The sequence below is a fragment of the Mus musculus genome, chromosome 16 (assembly GCF_000001635.26).
Source record: "Mus musculus strain C57BL/6J chromosome 16, GRCm38.p6 C57BL/6J".
Classification (NCBI taxonomy): domain Eukaryota; kingdom Metazoa; phylum Chordata; class Mammalia; order Rodentia; family Muridae; genus Mus; species Mus musculus.
This window is the reverse complement of record NC_000082.6, coordinates 55496574-55517497: the sequence shown is the minus strand read 5'-3', so window position 1 is coordinate 55517497 and position 20924 is coordinate 55496574. Positions and strand designations below refer to the sequence as shown.

The 20924-nt window shown below is 41.3% G+C and overlaps 1 long non-coding RNA gene across 3 annotated transcripts in view; it reads left to right on the top strand.

Moving 5' to 3' along the window:
* Gm45968 overlaps positions 1-20924 on the top strand; it is a 161620-nt gene that overhangs the window by 64960 nt on the left and 75736 nt on the right. The gene's annotated exons all lie outside the window — the stretch shown is intronic.

Here is a 20924-nt window from a genome sequence, read left to right as displayed (position 1 = left end):
AATTAAGAACAATAATGGCATTGTTGTGTTAACTTAAATAATTCAAACCATGTAAAATTAGAAATAGAAATTAAAATTGCTCAGGGGAACCAATTGCATGAGTTATTCTCTTTTTCTTCTATTTTAGTATATTTCTTTTTGTTTCTCTGCCTGTCCTTACGTTGTTAAGGTGCTAGTGTTTAACATTAGCTTTTCATAATCATAATAAAAAAAACCAGCATTATGATAACTGTAACTGATAACAAGGTGGCAGCCACAGGGAGATTAAGACACATTCTGGTGGTGTCTACCACTCCCAGTGATCTGACCCAAGGCTGAAAAGAAAGATGGAAGCTCCTAGCAGCTGCCAGAGTCGTTTTACTCCAGAGTCATTTCCTTCCTTCGACTGTAGCAGAATACTGCTTTATACCGCTGCTTGGTGATGCCAAATGAATAAATAATAGACAGATAGAGAGATAAAGAAAGAAAGAAAGAAAGAGAGAGAGAGAGAGAAAGAGAGAGAGAGAGAGAGAGGAAGGAAGGAAGGAAGGAAGGAAGAAAGAAAGAAAGAAAGAAAGAAAGAAAGAAAGAAAGAAAGAAAGGAAGGAAGGAAGGAAGGAAGGAAGGAAGGAAGGAAGGAAGAAAGAAAGTAAGTAAGTTTGGACAGAGTATCTGGTTCCCAGAAAATCTCTCTGTGAGCAGGTTTGCCTTCCTCTGGACTCAACCTTAGCCCTAGCCCTAGCCCTAGCTCTAGCTCTAGCCCTAGCCCTAGCCCTAGCCCTAGCCCTAGCCCTAGCCCTAGCCCTAGCCCTAGCCCTAGCCCTAGCCCTAGCCCTAGCCCTAAACCTAGAGCAATTTGAGATTTTTTTTTTTGAACCATTAGAACTATTTGGTGACTGGCTTTGTCTTTCTGTGTTTTTCTGTTGAACAGTTTCTGTTATTATTGTAAGATAGAGAAAGGCAGCAACCATGATGAGAGACCTCTAGTGCCTTTGACCCCTGACCATAACTTAAAGTCATGGACAAGGACAGAGGCTTCAGGGAGCCATGCTTAGGTTTTCCTTTTCCCTGCTGTGCCCGGTGTGTAAGAGGCCTGTCAGCTCCAGGAGTGAACAAAGCTTGACTTTCTGGAGTGATAGGTATCTTAAAGTTTTAGGTCCATAATCTAACAATAATCCATTTATAGGGTAGACCTTGTCGATTTGGAAGCTCTTCTGAGAAAATTTGGGATTCTTTTGAATTATTTGGGGCATCTGCCATGTGATTGTGGGCAGCCTATTTTGGTTGAATGAGGCTTGGCTCAGGCGACCCAGTAGAAAACTCTACAAGGGACTGAACGGCGAGCCACGTTCCCAGAGACAGGTGCCTGCCACCACAGCCCCCAACTCCCTAATTCTGTGACTGTAAGTCATGCAGACAAAGCCCCAAGCTCCTGGCATTCTGGCTAGATTCCACCCCACAATTACCTGACTATAGCCAGGTATGCTCCTCCCCACAGTTACCTGATAGCCCAGCCCACTATAAAAGGAGCTGCTTGGCCCCTCCTCACTCTCTTTAATCTTTCACCTTTCTTACTCTCTAGCCCTCCTTCTCTCTCTCCCTTCCTCTCTCCACATGGCCATGACCGGCCTCTCTCCCTCTTTCTACCTTCTCTCTTTCCCCCCGCCTTTCTACAATAAAGCTCTAAAACCATTTTATTTTAATTTTTAAATATTTTTTTTCCATTTTTTATTAGGTATTTAGCTCATTTACATTTCCAATGCTATACCAAAAGTCCCCCTTACCCACCCACCCCCACTCCCCTACCCACCCACTCCCCCCCTTTGGCCCTGGCGTTCCCCTGTACCGGGGCACACAAAGTCTGCGTGTCCAAATACACTGTCTCTGCTCATCAAGGCTCACTGAGCTTTAACGATGGGATAGGCTTTCCCCTAAGGAGCCGCATCTAACCTCCAGCCGGAAATGCCTTCCTGTGCTTCAGCCACAGTCCGGACTCTCGCCTAAGTGGAAACCACCCAGCGCCACCCTCTCCCCCTGCCCTCTCCTCCCTTTGTCCCCTGACAAAGCCACCCCTGAGGCCCCCATTCTTTTCTCAGCTTTTCCACTGTGTCCAGCGGTGTCTGGGATGTCGGAGGCTGAGAATTTGGTACCTAAGACTGCCCCTTGTCCACCACCCACTGAGCTGGGATTCCGTGGATTTCCACAGCCAGACACCTACCGGGGCAGTGTTTAGAGCTTGCAGCAGTCCTCCGAGTCTGCCTGCCCAGAACACCGGAACTCTGGCGGGACTCAGGTTTTCTCCCACTCCTTTCTTTACCCCACACCAAACTGACAAAAAGGTCTGGGGCCTTTTTGAACCGCCGGGGCTCTGCAGAACCATTTGGAATAGAGAAATCAGGGTGTTGAGATCTGTCATGATTTAGGTAACCATGAAAAAATGAAATGTTTACTAGTTTGGTACTGCCTAGGGAGAACTACAGCTGACTAGTCTTTGATATGCTTGCTATGATTTCTAGGAGAGTCATGGGGAAACACCCAGTCTCCAACCCTGGAGCTCCCGAAGAGAGAACTACTACTGTCCTAGAATTAATATTCTTTCCCAGTGAGAAATCATTTGCCCACTTTGAGATTAATAAAGGAAAAAGCTCTTTAATATAGCATGTGTTCAGCTCTGGCTACGGCTCCCAGAGGAGCCTGCTGTGAATAGATTTTACTAACGTATTTACACCTTAGGTTTATTTATTCCACATACGCTATCATCCTTAAACCTCTTTTTAGTTCCTGGCCCCAGGTTATACTTTGAACAATTTAAAAAGAGACAAAAGATAAGTCTGGCCACATGGGAGGATGGGAGATTTACACAGCAAAGATATTGCCAGGATTACTTCTTAAGTACACCAGTGCTGTTCTTTTTGAATGGTTTCCCAGATTCATCTTGCCTGTCTAGCATAGGGAACTTAATGGCAGACCAGGACTTGCTGGTTGTTGTCATCCTGAGCTGCCCCCTTGATCAGCTCTCTAGAGACACATTCTTTGATGTGGTGATGGGCCTAATGGCTGATTGAAAGTCCAGGTTGTCTCCTTTTGTTATGGGAGTTGAACCTAATAAGTTAATCCTGGTGAACAAACATTAGCATTCTAGCATCCTAAATTTCTACCCATTTCTAACAGCCTGGTTAGTACACTACTTATCTTTAGGGTGCTTTGGAGACAGTGTTCCATTAGCTAAATTCTGTTTTATGTGACTTAATTACTTCTAAACCTTTAGAGCATGAGTTTCAGTACTTCCCGTTTCTTCTACCTCAGGATCACTTCAGTTTTGCATTCTATTGAGGAAAAGTAGGTCCAGTGACAGGTCCAAAGAGAGATCCAGCTTAAGGGAAGGTCCCCTGAGAGACCAGCATAGAATAGAGTTTATTCAGGGCATGGGGAGGAGAGTTAAGAGAGCAGTTGAGGCAGAGAAAAGTAGAGAGAGGGAGAGAGTAGAGAAGTGGAGGCTGGCCATGACCACGTGAAGAGATGGGGGAGGAATGGGGAGAGAGGGGAGCAAGGGGCAAGAGGCAAGGAAGAGAAGCAGGAGTAAGAGAGCAAGAGAGAGAGAGAGGAGGGGGCAAGCAGCCAGGTCTACCTGGCTGTTGCTGTGAGGGGGGAGTCCAGACAGAATACCAACAAGATTCTTTTTTCAACCTGTTTCCGTAGTTAATATTTGAAAGCAGTCTCCTCATGGGTCTACTGAGGCATCCCCTTCCCCCACACCATACCAAATCGCCAGAGAACATATCTTAATATTTCTTTATCTTTTTATAATCACAACAAATCTAGTCACAGAATTTAAAAGGGATAACCCAAAGATAGGTAAACATATTTTTTTTATTAAATGCTCAAAATGTCTGAATTGCTTTTGCTAGACAAAGTTAAAATTTAAAATTACAGGATTAGTTTCATGGTTGGCCTGTATATAGAGATATTTCTTTTGTCTTGGTCCATTTAGAATATACACATATTGGCAATGTAGAGACGGGCTTTTGCTTTGAAATAGTTGCTAAGAGATATTACACGGTGTTGTAAATAATGTATTTCACTATTTACATATGTTGCTAGGGCTCCATTCTCCCTGATTGTTGATATGGAAATTTGAAAAGTGGAAGGTTGAGGATCATTTAGAATAAAAAGTTGTGTTGGGCGTGGGGGTGGTGGGGAGAGCGCAGGCATATTTGGTGCCTGGAGGACGTAGACCTGCAAGCTTCTGCCAAGACAATTTGGAAGAGTAATTGGTAGAGAATTTGGGCTTCAGAAGCTGGAGCAGAAACTACACAGAGTTCCTATTTTCAAAGTTAGAATGTGGTTCTGGTAGTTTTCATTGGGAAAATAAATTGTGGGGGGGGGGGCAGGGAGGAGAATCCCATGCTTAAATGAGCAGGTCCTTGATGACAGAGATTTACTCTGGCTCCAAGATTGGCCTAGCATTATCTTACATCTCAATTAACATACTAAAGGAAGGAAGTCTGGAAAAGTTAAAGCACAAGGTGATGAAAGTTTAATTTGCAAGTCAATAGTTGTGATAGCTGAATCAGTGGGTGAGCCTGGTTTGGGTTAGTTAGCTTTGCATATCAGTGCTGTTAGCTAAGGCACACTACTTGATGTCTGACAAGACTTGTCTTTCTTTAAAATCTTATGTCTGTGTTTATAGGTTTTTACTCTGCTCTGTTATAATAAATATATATCATTCAAAAGAAAGAGTCTATGTAGATTGGATCGTTAAGTCCAATATTCATATTTATAGGTAAGCTGTTCCTATAATACAGTGTGTTATGTAACTGGCAATTGGTTTGTCAAGATCCTTTAAAAGCTAATTCTACATGAAGAACTACAGGCAACTAAGAAGAAGTGAGACTGGGGGAAAGTCTTTCCCAAGGAAGCAAACATCAATTGATCATCCAATGTCAAATGGACAACCCAGAAAGTATCCCCCTCTTCAACTTCACCTGAACATCTCTTCAGTTTTCCTGTTTTGTTCAAATAGTAATATTTCCTTGGAATACTGAGAATTCTTCTTTGAAAAGCTTGGTATCTCAGTAGACGATGCTTAACTAAATGTTTTATATACTTAAATTGTAGTACTATGTCATCTTCCTTTTGTTATAGCACTGGGCTTGTCAAGATGTTATAGGAGCTATATGTAAACTTTTACTGAAAGGGCAACATAAATGCCATTAACCCAGATGTCCCTCTACAGAGGAATAGATACAGAAAATGTGGTACATTTACACAATGGAGTAGTACTCAGCTATTAAAAACAATGACTTTATGAAATTCTTAGGCAAATGGATGGAACTAGAAAATATTATCGAGTGAGGTAACCCAATAACAAAAGAACACACATGGTATGCACTCACTGATAAGTGGGTATTAGCCCAGAAGCTTGGCATACCCAAGATACAATTCATAAACCACATGAAACTCAAGAAGAAGGAAGACCAAAGTGTGGATACTCCAATCCTTCTTAGAAGGGGGGAACAAAATACCCATGGAAGGAATTACGGAGACAAAGTATGGATCAGAGAGTGAAGGAATGACCATTCAGAGACTGCCCCACCTGGGGATCCATCCTATATACAATCACCAAAACCAGACACTGTTGTGTATGCCAAAAAGTGCTTTCTGACAGAAGCCTGTTACAGATGTCTCCTGAGAGGCTCCACCAGTGCCTGATAAATGCAGAGGTGGATGCTCGAAGCCTACCCTGAGCACAGGGTCCCCAATGAAGGAGCTAGAGAAGGGACCCAAGGTGCTGAAGGGGTTTGCAGCCCCATAGGAGGAACAGCAATATGAACGAAACAGTACCCCCAGATCTCCCAGGGACTAAGCCACCAACCAAACAGTATACATGTTGGAACTTATAGCTCCAGCTGCATATGTAGCAGAGGATGACCTAGTCTGTCATCAATGGGAGGAGAGTTCCTTGGTCCTGTGAAGGCTCTATGCCCCAGTGTAGGGGAATGCCAGGGCCAGGAAGCAGGAGTGGGTGGGTTGGTGAGAAGGGGGAGTGGGGAGGGGAAGGGGGTTTTCAGAGGTGAAACCAGGAAAGGGGATAACATTTGAAATGTAAATAAAGAAAATATATAATACTTTTTTAAAAAGGCATAAGGCACCAGCTTCAGGAATAGACTGTAAATTCCAGAAACTACTTACAAAAAGTGAAGACTACGAAGTTTAGCTAATGTGCATCCATCTTATGAAATGTACCTCTGATTGCTTTTATGGTTTGGGGAGGCTGGTTTTGGAGAATAAAAATCAGAGACTCAGAGGGGGAAAGGAAGAGAGAGAGAGAGAGCATGTCTCACATATAAGTAAAAGTGAGCTTGGCCTGAATGCCCAGTTGAAATCTAATGTAAACTGACTTATAAAATCTAGTTTTTACAAATTCTTTCTCTCTGGTGTGTGCCATCTATTTTGACTATTCTTCCTTAAGGTTAGCTAATATCTCAATATGTTTGATCCATTCGTTTTAAAATGTGACTGTGTTTGTGTGTTTTGAGTACTCCTCTCAATGTGTGTTTCAGGAGATAATGGAGTAGCTAGTCAAACCATTTTTGTAAATTTTTATTTTTCCACACTGTGTAAGCTTCATCTAGTTATTACCATTAAAAGGACCACTCAGCTAAACTGTAGTTGCTTGGTTCTTAGCATATGGTAGATGCATCTGGGCTGTTTGTTTAAAAATAATCTGGGTGTTTTTTTCTGGTGTCTTTCTGTTGTGAACAGTATGTATGCATCTCCCCTAAATAGCTGCCTGCCATATTCTAAAAGATGTTGTTTTATTCTATGTGGTGAACTCCAGGCCAGATTTTATGTTTTCTTAAAAAACATATATTTAGTTTTCTGCTGTTTACATTTAAAAACATTGACTACACAGGAGAGTGTTTCAAAAGTGAAACTTCTTTTAAAGAATTGGTTCAAATCTGTGTTTGAATGGTTACTTTGTAAGCAGCTATTTTCACTTGATTTTAGTGTCTTTAAATATACATATTTATACATCTAGCTGCATATCTGATTAGTATTAATCCCAGAGATAGAAGAGAAATACTAAGAACCCAAATCATCATGGCCAAAATAATTGCACATTTGTTTCAGACATAGACATACTCTAAGACAGAGGTGTTAAAACAGAAAGTGGGGAAATCTAATTGCTCTGGCAGAAATGAAGATATTCTAAATGGACACTTCCACCTCTCAGACCATCCAATTATTGAAACGATCAATGCTAAAGATATGGGAATTGTCCCTGGAATCTCACGCTGGAACAAAATCTCCCTCAAAGAAGTTTTATGTTCTACCGAGAAGGCTAGGCTGACTCCATGACAGGCTTCAAATTGGCAGTTCAAGAGACAAGGCCTAAATCTGTTTCCAAGAACTGGATAAGTCCGGGCCTCAGAAATTGCCCTACCACATGGCCTGAGGCAAGGACAATGGGTCTGCAGCAGTTTCCAGACTTCCTCAGCAACAGTTTTCAGACTTCCTCAGAAACAGTTTCCAGCCCCATGTCACAGTAATGGTTCTGGAATTTCCATTGAGATGGACCCAACAGATTAAGATAGAGGTCACCTACCCCAGAATTCCCCTAAGGTGCTTAAAGTGGGCCTGTGAGCTCATTTTGTAAGTCTCTCTATCCTGGTAATGGGAGACCCCAGCATGCTAGACTTCTGTAGAACAAAATACTCTTTGAGTTTACATACTATTTGAGTCTGGGGTATCATTCTTCAGTGAATCATGGACCCTTACTCTACAAGATGAGACTGAAATCCAGATAATGATGGTTCAATGGCAAGCAAAACCACACCTTGGCCAGGACTACTTGGCTGTACATATTTTTGACCTTTTATTTGAACTTTGATCTCACCTTAGGACTCTGGGACTTGAGGCTTTGCTGGATTCCTTTGTTGCTCTTTTCAATATGGCCACATTGAATAAGTCTCTGTTTTCTACTTTTTGCTATTAATTTGGCCCTTCTTATGGAATTGCTGAGGGCTAGTGGCTGACCTGTCTTGGGATACAGTTGTGAGTCCCAATTTTGATAACATCACCAAAAACAAAAGAAATCTAGATAGACCAATAATAATAGGGTAAGAATCATATCTCTGAAGAAAAAAAGAGAGTAACACTGAAAAAAAAAGACAAAACGCTAGAAATTAGTGCCATTGTGAAAAACAGTTCACTTAACATAATAAATGATATTCTCAAAGTGAAAGACAGAATAACTAAATGGATTTTTAAAATGTCATTTGTGTGTCACTTTGAAGAACTTCACTTCATTTCTAAACATGCAAGGTTGAAAATAAAGTTTGGAAGACCAAGTCCATGCAAATGAAATCCAAAGGAAGACAGAAGGAGCAATAGTTATGTCAGATACATTAGACATTAAGCCAGAAGTCCAAGAAAGAAGTAAGAAAGAGCATAATGATAGAGACAGAAAATAACAATTTTAGGTATGTATGTTGTTGGGGATTTGGTTTGTGCTTATGTGGGAATCTGCTGCAGGTCCCTGCCAACAGCTGGTTTTTTGACTGGTCAGTAAAGAGTCAGTGGCCAATGATTGCTCAGGAGGTTAGAGGCAGGAGTTTTCAGATTATGGGGCAAGACAGGAAGAGGGATTCCACCATGAGGAGGGTGTAGGAGACCTTGCAGGAAAAGATATTGGAGGAAGAGCCAGTCAACGTAGGAGTCAGTGAAAGGGGCTCCAGGGACCACTCCCCTGACTGAGTCTGGAGTAGCAGAGATGAAATATAGGTTTAGAAAGTATTAGCTAGCTAAGGCATAATAAAATATAAAGGCACCGTGTGTGTCTTTTATTTGTGAATCCAGAGCTCACCACACCCAGCCGGGAGCACAGAGTGATTTAATAGTTTACTGGTACAGTATGCATCCAATCCAGAAAGCCAAAAATAAATAAAGCAAATATTAATTGGAATAAAAGAGGCAGGCTGTAATACAGTGGTAGGGGACTTTTATTGAAAGTGAATGTCTTTCAAATAATATATTCTGATCATGGCTCCTTTTCCCAACTCCTCCCAGATCCTTCCACCTCCCCAGTCAACCAATATCACATCTTCTTTCTCTCTCTCTTTAGGAAAAAAACAGACAATCAAACCAATCAAAGTGAAAAGCAAACAAAAGCAAAGAAAAAACACAACACACACACAGCATAAAAACACAAAATTAGAAACCATAATATGGAAGCAAAAGAACAGTACACTCACACACACACACACACACACACACACACACAAAATGCCCAAACAGGCTATAGGAGACAAAAGGTGTCCAGGGATTATGGCACCCTACTTTCAGAATAGATGGATCTTCCAGATAGAAAATAAAAAAAAAAAAAGAAACACAGGTATTAAATGGTTATTCTAGACCTGAAAAAAACTAATATACATCTATAGAAAATTCCATTCAACAGCTGAAAAATTAAAGTAGAGAAAAAATTTCCAAATTTGCTCTATAAGCCCAATTGTGGTATCCTGATATAAAAACAAAACAAAACAAAATAAAACAACAAAACAAAACAAAAAAGGGACACAATTGAATGCAAATGAGGGTATGACTGCTCCAAACTGTGGTTGAAGAGAAGGCTTTTATTGTAGGAGCAAGAGAATAACCAGAGGCATCTGGAAGGGTGCAGACTGAACTTGGCCATGAGAGGTGTGCTCCTGTGAAGGAGGGGGACTTGTGAGGGAGGAAGAAGAGAGAGAGGGAGAGGGGGAGAGGGAGGGGGAAAGAGGAAGAGGAGTAGGAAGGCAGGGAGGATATGGGGGAAGTTGGGGGAGGGGAAACTGTGATCAGAATATATTTTATGAAAAATTATTTTCAAATAAAAAAGATGTGTACATTTAGTACTTTTATTTTAAAATAGCAATGGGAGGGGGTGCTAGACATGGCAATCAAACAACAGAAAAAGAAAGTTCACTCAAATTCAAAACAAGGATGTTACTTTTCTTTGTATGTACATTGGATAATTAAAAAAAAAACCCAAATACTGCTAAAATTATTTGAACTAATATTTTCATTCTGAAAAATTGCAAGATATAAAATCAACACATAAAATGTCAGTAGTATCATTGAATGGCAGACAGGAATCAAGGAAGCAACCATATTTACAGTAGCTACAACAATTACGTGAGAATGAATTCAAGCAAAGATATAGTAAAACATTACAAAACATTAATGCAAGATACAAAGCAAAGATAACCCATGGCTGTGGATCGGAAAAATCTGTGTTGTCAAAGTAGCCACACTGAGTTGTTTTTTAAAAAGACAAATTGTGAATTCATGAAATCGGGAGGTTGAAGTTTGATGCTTAGGGAGAAACTGGGGTGGGGGGGAGGAAGTAGGGGTTAAATTTGAGCAAAATTCATTATGTGTATGTATGGGATTCCCAATAAAAATGCAGAAAGAAGTTTACACTACTCAAAGCAAGTTTCCGATTCTACATAACTCCTATCAAAATATCAAGGGAATTCTCTGCAAAACTACAAACAAAAATATTGATAAGACAACCCCCTCCTTGAATATTCAATATTGATCAATAAGAACAAAACAAACTATCTTGAATCAAAATGTAATAAGCTGGAGTGAACAAACCAGCATAAAAACAGACAGACATACAGACATGCAGACTGCTGGCAACCTGGTGGTAAACTCATCCACAACCAACTGGATTTTGACAAAAGTAGTAAAGATATAGATTGGAAATAGACAATCTATTCAAAAAACAGTGAGAGATGGAAATCAACCCAAAACCAAGTGAAACTAGACAGCTATCTCACTTTTGGCAGTTACAGAAACCGATTTGAAGTGGGTGAAAAGCAGAAAAACAAGGCCAGAAACTATAACTGACAAGAAGAAAACGTAGAAGGAACACTTCAGAACATTGGCCAAGGATTTGCTTTTCAGTTGTTAAGACCCAGAAACTGAGCTGGAGCTAAGGCTCAGTAGGTAAAGAAGGCACAATGATCTATACTGAACAGCCTGATATGGTGGTACACTTGTGTAATCCTACCACAAGAGGCTTAGCCAGGCTAGCCTAAAGCCAAGGTCTGGAACCCACTGAGAGACCCTACTCAGAAAAGTAAAGTGGAAAGGGATTGAGGAAGACAGCCCCCTCTCTGTCTCTCTGTCCCTCCATCTCTCCATCTCTCTCTCTCCTCACTCCCCTCCCCCAAAATCTCCAAGCTAAAAGGAACTCAAGCAAATATAGACAAATGGGAAGACATTAAGTCCTCACACAGAAAAGGAAGCGAGTACCACAGGACTGTATTCATATTTGAAATCCAAAAACGTTGACTATATAGCAGTCCTTGAATATGCTTAATTTGCATGTGTTAATGGAGGTGGCCATTAGCTCTCACAATCATTGTCTTGTTGACAATTTTTTTTTGTTGTTGTTGGGCCAGGCTATGACACATCCATACTGAAACTCAAAGTGCTGTAGGCTGAGAAATAACTGGATCTATCGTAGTACACTGAGGGAAAAAAACCAAAAACCAAAAACCAAAAAACAAAAAACAAAAACAGAACCCCAAGGTCTTGTATGAGTCATTTTTAGTGAAAGCAAAAATAATAAGACATTGAAAAAAAATCTCTACTTTGGTGATGAAAGCATTGTTGGCATTTCTTCTAGGCTCTGTTCAACAGTTACCTGGCAACACCAGGTAGGCCTGGCTTGCTATAAACAGGGCTGTTTGTCTTCTCCTCCCCTCTCTCTGCCCCTTTTATCTCTCTGACTCTCTGACCATCTTCACTCTCCCTAACCCCTTTCTCCCCCTCTAACCTTCCCCCTATCCCCTTCATGTTCCACCAGCCTCTTCTCTCTTTGTCTCTCTCTGTCCCCTTCTCTTTCTCTGCCTCTACTCCCTTCTCAACTCCCCTTCCCATGTTCCCAAATAAAATCTGTCTATACTAGACCCACCATATGGCTGGTATCTCGAGTGGGAGGGGAATGTCTCAGCACGGGCCTTCTGAGGTACCTGCTCCCACCACGCCAATCCGAGGTCTACAAAACATATTCTTGGCTTTTTTTTTTTAAATAAAACACACCACACACAACATTTTTATTTTTAAAATACCATTGTTTGATTTATTTGTGAACAATAGAAACCCTAATTTTCAGCCCCATGCTGCATCTGATTTCTAGGCCTTGCCTCCAGTTCCTTCCTGAATATTCTAAATGGCTGAGCTATGCTTCCTGTGCCTGATTTTTGGTGCTTTCCAAAGATGTGTGATTACTTCAGGTTGTTGTAGTAACACACTCCACCCAGCCAAGTCAACCTTCTCTGGCATCTTCTCATACTAATGAGAACAAACAGGGAGAAGGTCTCCCGCTCTTACAGACACACATCCCCACTGAAGAAGGCTAGGCAGAAGCAGGGCCCTTGGGAGGTCAGAGATGAAGCTGTAAATGTTTCTATGTCTTGGTGCTTAGGGATCTGGAGGCACAACAAACTGCAGTCTTCTAAGGTTACCATAGGAAATGCGTTCCCACAGACTCACTTCCCACTTTCCCAGGGTGAGTCACGCCCTGGTTTCGTTTACTCAAGCAGATAACAACTTAAGTCAATGAAACATGGGCTTTTAAAAAAAATCACTGATAACGTCATATTATGTATTTAAAATTTAGTTATCCATTTAAGCTCACCCCTGAGAGAAGAAGTTAGTCGTGAGTTTCAGGAAAAAAAAAAGTTACTGTTCACACACACACACACACACACACACACACACACACACACACACCACAATCACATTCATACTCAAAACAATGCCTTAATATCAGGTGGGATTCTAGAATTCAGTAGAAAACAAAACTTGGGGGAAATTAAACTACATTCCTACATTCCAAGAACCTAAGGAGGAGATTGGATTCTTAGGAAAATAAAAGTCAGCCAGGGTTCTTACCCAAACCAGGGAGTAGATGCCGGACATACTTAACAGCCAGAGTTCTCCAGTTTCCTTGCCCTGCCCTCCCCTTTTCTTCTCCCCTTTGCGTTCATCTCTATTCTTCATCTCTGTCACATTCTCTAGCCTCTCCCCCTTAACATGTGTATATGCTCTGGCATCTTCTCCTACTAACAGGGAGAAGGCCTCCCGCTCTTACAGATCTTGTCTGCCAGCAACTTCCCTACTATTTGACCCAAGAAGCTCCAGTCTCCAGGGTCACACTCCCTCCTGCTAGTATCTGTGAATTCCCTTTCTTTATCGATAAGGTTTTGTTCTGGAACTCAGGCTGGCCTCCAATTGGTGATCCTCCTGCCTAGTGGTGTGATTCCAGGTAGGCGCCTTCAGTCCTTGCTCCTCCCCTTTTATCTTCCACGATTCTTAGATGATTCTTTATACATCAAAGTATAACCTTATTCCTTCCCAATTCCTGAAATGCTCCTATGGGCCTTCTAGAAGTCAGGAGCATAGAAAATAGCTCTCCATAGCATCAGCTTCTTGAATTCCTATGCAAATCACCTGCAGACTCCTCTCCTGGTCCCTTCCCTACATTTCTCTTCCAGTACAGGTGGCAGAGCTCCACTGTGGCCTGGGTGCCAAAGAGGCCGAATGGAGAGAAATCACTGGTGTGACCAAAGTGTGTCAGAAGAGGCAAAGCTGGGCTTCTCCACTCTGCCTTCCAGTTGTGGCCAACAGCAGTGGCTGTGTGTTTTCTTTAGTTCTACCACCGTCTAGTTTTACTTTATCTATCTATCTATCTATCTATCTATCTATCTATCTATCTATCTATCTATCTATCTATCTATCTATTTATTTAAATTTTGGCCTCAACTTGGATCTAGTTTCTTCCAGATAGCTCATGTCCTACATTCTAATATTATTACCTCCCAGTGCAAACTTCCTAGCCAAATCAGGGACTGTGTCCTTTGATTCCTAAGGTCTTTGTTTCTTTACTAGTTCCTTTCAAAGTTATTTTATTTTATGTCTTCCTGTTTTCCTGATTGTAAGAAGGTTCACCACATGTGTGCAGTACCCACAGAGGCCAGAAGAGGGTGATAGATCCCCTGGAACTGTAGTTACAGATGGTTGAATGCTGCCACATGGGTGCAGAAAACAGAACCCAGGTTCTGTGTGAAAGCAGCCTGTACTCATTTTTTTTAAAAGACATTTCTTTCTTTTTTTTTTTATTAGATATTTTCATTATTTCCATATCAAATGTTATCCCCTTTCCTAGTTTCCTTTCTGAAAATCCCCTATCCCCTCCCCCACTCCCCCTGCTCCCCAACCCACCCACTCCCATTCCTGGCCCTGGCCCTGGCATTCCTCTATACTGGCAGCCAGTACTCTTAACCACTGAGTTCTTTAGCACCTATAGCTCCCTCTTTAAGTAAAACGAGCTACCTTCCAGGTTCACATCTCTTGAGCTGACCTTGAATGCTTGTTACTTTTTTTTAAGGTGCACAGTAACAAAGTTTATTTAAGACCGATTTGAAGACTTGGAAAAGAGGACACGTTAGTTTTAACTTCCTGTCCTGACCCAAACCAATGTCTGCCCTGAGGATTCTATCCCCTCCAGGGCTCTGTCCATCGGCCAAGGTTCATTTAGCTGTCAAAGCACTGGTACCCATGGGTCTAGAGGCAGTTTAGGGGGTCCCATTGCTCTCCCACACTCCCTCACTCCCTCAAACCATAAGTATCACACAGACTGTATTCTCCACTTCCCATCACTACTGCCCTTTGAATTATTAGTTCATGAGTGAATTTTAGTTGCCAGCTCCTCATTAGTTTCCCTTTTACTATTCTTTTCTTATTTTTGCTAATTTCAACATACATGTAAGTAAGGTCTCTAACTGCCCACTTTCTGTTCTGAATTTTCTCTCCGCTTTCTAACTGCCCTTTAATCCACCATCATCATTACTTGTCTTGGTAACGTACAAGGCCCTTTATTTCTAATAACTACAATTCAGTGTCTCAACTTTTGTGTCCTATCTTCTGATCACTAATCATAAGGTCTTATTTCTGGTCTTCTCTTTTTAGTATCTGAATTTCATCTATGCCCTATTTTAGCACAATCTGTTTATGATTTGTTTTCTGTCTGTTGGGACTGATTTTGTTTGTTTCTTTGATTACTTATTTTTTTAAGTCATGATGTCCTTCTTTCTGTCAATTATTGCTCACTTCTGTGCATACGTCCTCAAATACCTCAAGCCCCTATCTTGCTTTATTGTATTCAATGGCTTAGACTTCTACCCTGACGGAATTATTTTCTCTTTGCCCTGGGCCCTAAATCTGAGCATCTATGCACATCCAGGCAAAAGCACAACATGAATCAGGAACGTGATTTTCAAAAGACCCTTCACGCTGACTGAGAATCACCCATTCTCTACCTGCCATCACAGATGGTAGTTTGCTTCTTCTCTCATCTCTTTGTGCTTTGGTGGCAGTCATAGAGGTTTGTCACTGAGCTCTTCTGCTGAGGATCCGTCAGAAGCAGGAAGTAGCCAGATAGCTTGTAGGTACTGCACACTTCGGGTTCAGAGGTTTATATCATGGCGGTTCTTCACCGACACTGCCCAGGCCAATGACTGGAGAGTCTAATAGAGCTGTACCCTCATGTCAGATGCAAAACATCTGTAAAGTAAATCTTAGTGTAGAAGCTTTCCATTAGTCTCAGACTTCCAGACTCTCCCTGGAGTGGAAGGCTCTGCACATCCCCCTCTCTTCTTTCACAGGCACAGACTCCACATTCTCTTGCTTTCCTTCTATTATTTCTACATTTTTATTTATTTATACTATTTTATAATAAATGTCTTGCAATCTACTTTCATGTTGACAGAATTTGCTTTTTGTTAGAGCAGATATCGCCTTGGACTCTCAAATGGTCTCTATCATGGTCCTCCGATTCGAAATTTCTTCCCACTTGGTACTATAGATGTCCTATATATCCTATTTCCTGTAGAACAAACTCTACAGTTTGTTCATAAACCCTATTTCAACTTTGGTTTGTGGGAAATTTTCTCCAGCAAATATCTTCTCTTGTCTATGTATTTCTCCCCTCTCCCCATCTGTTCCCTGTATCTACTCTACTATTCATCTCAGTGAACAAACAGGAATTGCATCTCCATCCCCAAACAACAGCAACATTATTACTCAACCTCTCCAATGAGCCATCCAGCTGACTCAACTCCTTTTCTCCTAAATCCTTTAAGTGTTTTCCTATATTGTATTTCTATTCTTTTTTTTTATCTGATATTTTTTCCATTTTTTATTAGGTATTTAGCTCATTTACATTTCCAATGCTATACCAAAAGTCCCCCATACCCACCCATCCCCACTCCCCTACCCACCCACTCCCCCTTTTTGGCCCTGGCGTTCCCCTGTACTGGGGCATATAAAGTTTGCGTGTCCAATGGGCCTCTCTTTCCAGTGATGGCCGACTAGGCCATCTTTTGATACATATGCAGCTAGAGTCAAGAGCCCCGGGGTACTGGTTAGTTCATAATGTTGTTCCACCTATAGGGTTGCAGATCCCTTTAGCTCCTTGGGTTCTTTCTCTAGCTCCTCCATTGGGAGCCCTGTGATCCATCCATTAGCTGACTGTGAGCATCCACTTCTGTGTTTGCTAGGCCCCGGCATAGTCTCACAAGAGACAGCTACATCTGGATCCTTTCGATAAAATCTTGCTAGTGTATGCAATGGTGTCAGCGTTTGGATGCTGATTATGGGGTGGATCCCTGGATATGGCAGTCTCTACATGGTCCATCCTTTCATCTCAGTTCCAAACTTTGTCTCTGTAACTCCTTCCATGGGTGTTTTGTTCCCAATTCTAAGGAGGGGCATAGTGTCCACACTTCAGTCTTCATTCTTCTTGAGTTTCATGTGTTTAGCAAATTGTATCTTATATCTTGGGAATCCTACGTTTGGGGCTAATATCCACTTATCAGTGAGTACATATTGTGTGAGTTCCTTTGTGAATGTGTTACCTCACTCAGGATGATGCCCTCCAGGTCCATCTATTTGGCTAGGAATTTCATAAATTCATTCTTTTTAATAGCTGAGTAGTACTCCATTGTGTAGATGTACCACATTTTCTGTATCCATTCCTCTGTTGAGGGGCATCTGGGTTCTTTCCAGCTTCTGGCTATTATAAATAAGGCTGCTATGAACATAGTGGAGCATGTGTCCTTCTTACCAGTTGGGGCATCTTCTGGATATATGCCCAGGAGAGGTATTGCTGCATCCTCCAGTAGTACTATGTCTAATTTTCTGAGGAACCGCCAGACTGATTTCCAGAGTGGTTGTACAAGCCTGCAATCCCACCAACAATGGAGGAGTGTTCCTCTTTCTCCACATCCTTGCCAGCATCTGCTGTCACCTGAATTTTTGAACTTAGCCATTCTGACTGGTGTGAGGTGGAATCTCAGGGTTGTTTTGATTTGCATTTCCCTGATGATTAAGGATGTTGAACATTTTTTCAGGTGCTTCTCTGCCATATTTCTATTCTTACAGCCTATCTTCTCCCATTGTTCTCAATGCAATGCAACCTAGCTTTCATTCTTTTACTTTGTTAAACCCAAAATGTACTCCTTAAAGTCAACTTTGGTCTCTGAATGACTAATTTTAATGGCCAATTTAATGACTCATGTTGTATCTGACACAGTGGATCACTCCCTCTGACTCCCCCCTCCCCCCTTCTCCTTTTAATCTATTGACATCTAGGTCATCTTGACTATTTTTCTCCCTCAGTTTTCATTTTCTTGCTATCTGTCTTCAAGGACTTATTAATTGCAATGCAATGCTCTAGAACTACACATATACAGTTAATTATATTTAGGCACAAGAATGTGACTGCTTCTACTGCAAGTCACATCTCTAGCTTGGACCCCCTTGAGATTCAGGCTTACAAATCTTATGTCTAAAGAACCTCTGTTTTATGTCAGGCATTTATCTTGGTACCCAGCAGCCAATTTTCTTTGACTCCAGTTCCTGAATGATAAGTTCCCATTAACCCTGGCTCAGTGGCCCCCAACCAAAAATGTATAACTGTGACTGTCTACTTGTTGTGATTTGACTAACTGATCTTATTGCTTTTGGAACTTGCTTACACAGATGCCCAAAGATTATTTTGTGTTGCCTTAATCACTTAACTTGTCACAACAGAACAGCTTTTTACTTGCTTGCATAGATATTGAAGGTCTTCATAAGGTTTTTTCCCCTTTGAACGCCTTTCCTCCTTCCCCTCCTTCATAGCAAACAAATGCGGCTCAGAGATTGTTCATTCTGCTAGCAGCTAATCAATAAATCTTTTAATTATAATTGGATTGAGTCTATGGTGTTTTCCCAGGGATCACAAGCTTTATAACAACACACCAGTCTGCCTATTTGATATGTTTGGATGTAGCTTAGCAGACATCTCAAATTAAGCAAGCACCAAGTCAATTCCCTTATTTTCCCCTACAGTCATGCAAATCGTTTAGAGCTCAAGCTAGCTTTGATATTGTCAATGATATCTTAGTACTAATGCTATCCAGCAACTCAACTCAGAAGCTGTAGGGCTTTCCCATGCTTCTTTCCTAGTTTATGTAAGCTGCATTTAGGACTAAAACAAAACACTTCACTATCTTCCTCATTGCCATCTCTAGCCATCCCTCATCTTAATTATTCTGACATCTATAATTGTTCCTCTGACTTTATCTTTTGCTTCCTTACACATTTAGTTTTTTTCAATACATTGCATAGGCAGATTCTTTTTAAAAGCTCACCAACAGTACTACTTTATTTAAGACTTAATAATCATTGTATTCAGAGTAAAATCCACCTTTATAATGGCGGACAGGCTCTCTATGGCTTTGACCTTGTGTTGCTGACCTCACTTCCTTCCCAGGTCATCCTGGCCTTTTCACTGATTTCCTGACAAATTAAGTAATTTTTAACTCTAATAATAATAAGTAAATTTAAACTGTAATAATAAGAAGGCATTTGCACTAGATACTACTCCTTTTGTTCCAGGTCCCACCCCGATAAATCTCCCATCTTCCCTTAGACCTTGCTCAGATCTCAGCTTCCTGATGAAGCTCAGTTAGATCTCTTATTTTGGTTGTGGTTCCCTCTGCATGTTGATCTCCTCTTATTGACCTCTACGCAGCTCCCTACCTCCGGTTAAAATAATCATCTCTTAATGTTCTAGCTATGTTACATGCCATGTATAATGTCCATCTCATCTAAATTGCATGTCAGCTCTATGGAAGTAATGTTTTTTTCAGTTCTCAATAGTAACATAGTACCTAAAACAGAAGGGGTTCTCCATAAACCACTATGAAATGATGTATAGCTAGCTATTATAGTTGGTTAATTTGAAAAACAAGCAAATTAAGTGTCAAGATAGTATGAGGTCCAAACATGTTCTAGTCCTTGGCTTTTCCACCTATTAAACAGAAACAATATTCACATCTATTCTATAGGCTTGTTACAAAGTCTAATTGAATTTGTTTAGTGTAAAAACACTTAGCAAAGTGTTGAGTACACAATGAAACCTTAAGATGTATTCATTATTCTTTTGGGGTGTGTCTGTGTGTGTCTGTGTCCGTGTGTCCGTGTGTTCGTGTGTCCGTGTGTCCGTGTGTCCGTGTGTGTGTCCGTGTGTGTGTGTGTGTGTGTGTGTGTGTGTGTGTGCATGCGTGCGTACGCATGTAGCTGGAGAGTGAGTGCAGAACCTTGCATGTACTTGGCAAGTGATCTACTCATTTATATTGGCAGTTCTTTTTATCTTAAATTTCGATTGCTTTTATTTTTGAGGTATGATATAATCACAATATTTCCTTCTTCCCTTTTCTCCCTCCAAGCCTCCTATAAGCCTCTCCCCATCCTCTTTAAATTCATGATCTCTTGTTTCACTAATTGTTATTGCATGCATATATGTATATTGGTATACATATATATCCCCAAATACAACCTGTTCAATCCAGTAATGTTACCTGTATGTATAATAATGTTACTCATGTGTATACTTTCAGAGCTGAGGAAATAAACACAGGAAATGTGAGCAAAGTAGACAGGCTTTGTTTCCTCCACCATCTGAGCTTGTTCTTCTTTGACAGCCTCACTAATGGGGAGTCACCTACTTAGAGGAGGAAGGGGTATGGATATGAGAAGGGAACAAGCTCTTCCCTCAGAGTGGAGTCTCATGATATGCTCAGAATCTGCCTTCTGCCAGTGAGGAAGTCTGGCAGCTGTTTTTCTGGAAAGGTCTATAATTCTTATTGACTCCTGGTCCTAGAACAAAAGATTTTAAAGATAGTAAGTTACTAACATTTCTTAGCGGTTACCGTGTCCACTAAGGACCATATGCCATTTTACCTGAATGGACTCACTTCATGTTGCAAATAGTCCCTACACAGCAAGCACCATGACCCTTCCCTGTGGGGCAGTGGACTGTGCCACCAGACGGAAGAACTGGTAAGGTCGTAGCAAGTTCAGAACACCGATAAATCTCATAATTGAGAACAGCAGCAGTTCGATCTAGCTCCCGACCAGGTTCTGGTTCTGCAGCACGTGACTAGGACAGCCCACTAGGAGGACCTTGACAACTGCTCATGTAGCATAGAGCCTAGAGTTCTCTATATAATGAGACATTTGGATAGGTCTCTAGTGTTTAGCCAATGGGCTTCCCTTCTGGCAAATGGTATTTAATCTCTGGTTTACCTTGAGTGTTTTCATCCTCATCTACCATGAATAAAACAGTTTGGACAAGCAAGGATTGTCTCTTTTATCAAGGACTGCCTGGGAGACCTTCCTCCTACAGAGTCAAGCCTATGACTCCCATAGAAGGCCCCTCTACTTCTGGCACTCACCGTGAGCTAAGCTGAATTCCCCTCTCCTGGACTCATTTTGGACCTGCTGGCTCCCATTCCCAACTGCTCCTGGTCTCCAGCAGTGTCTGGGTACACAGGAGT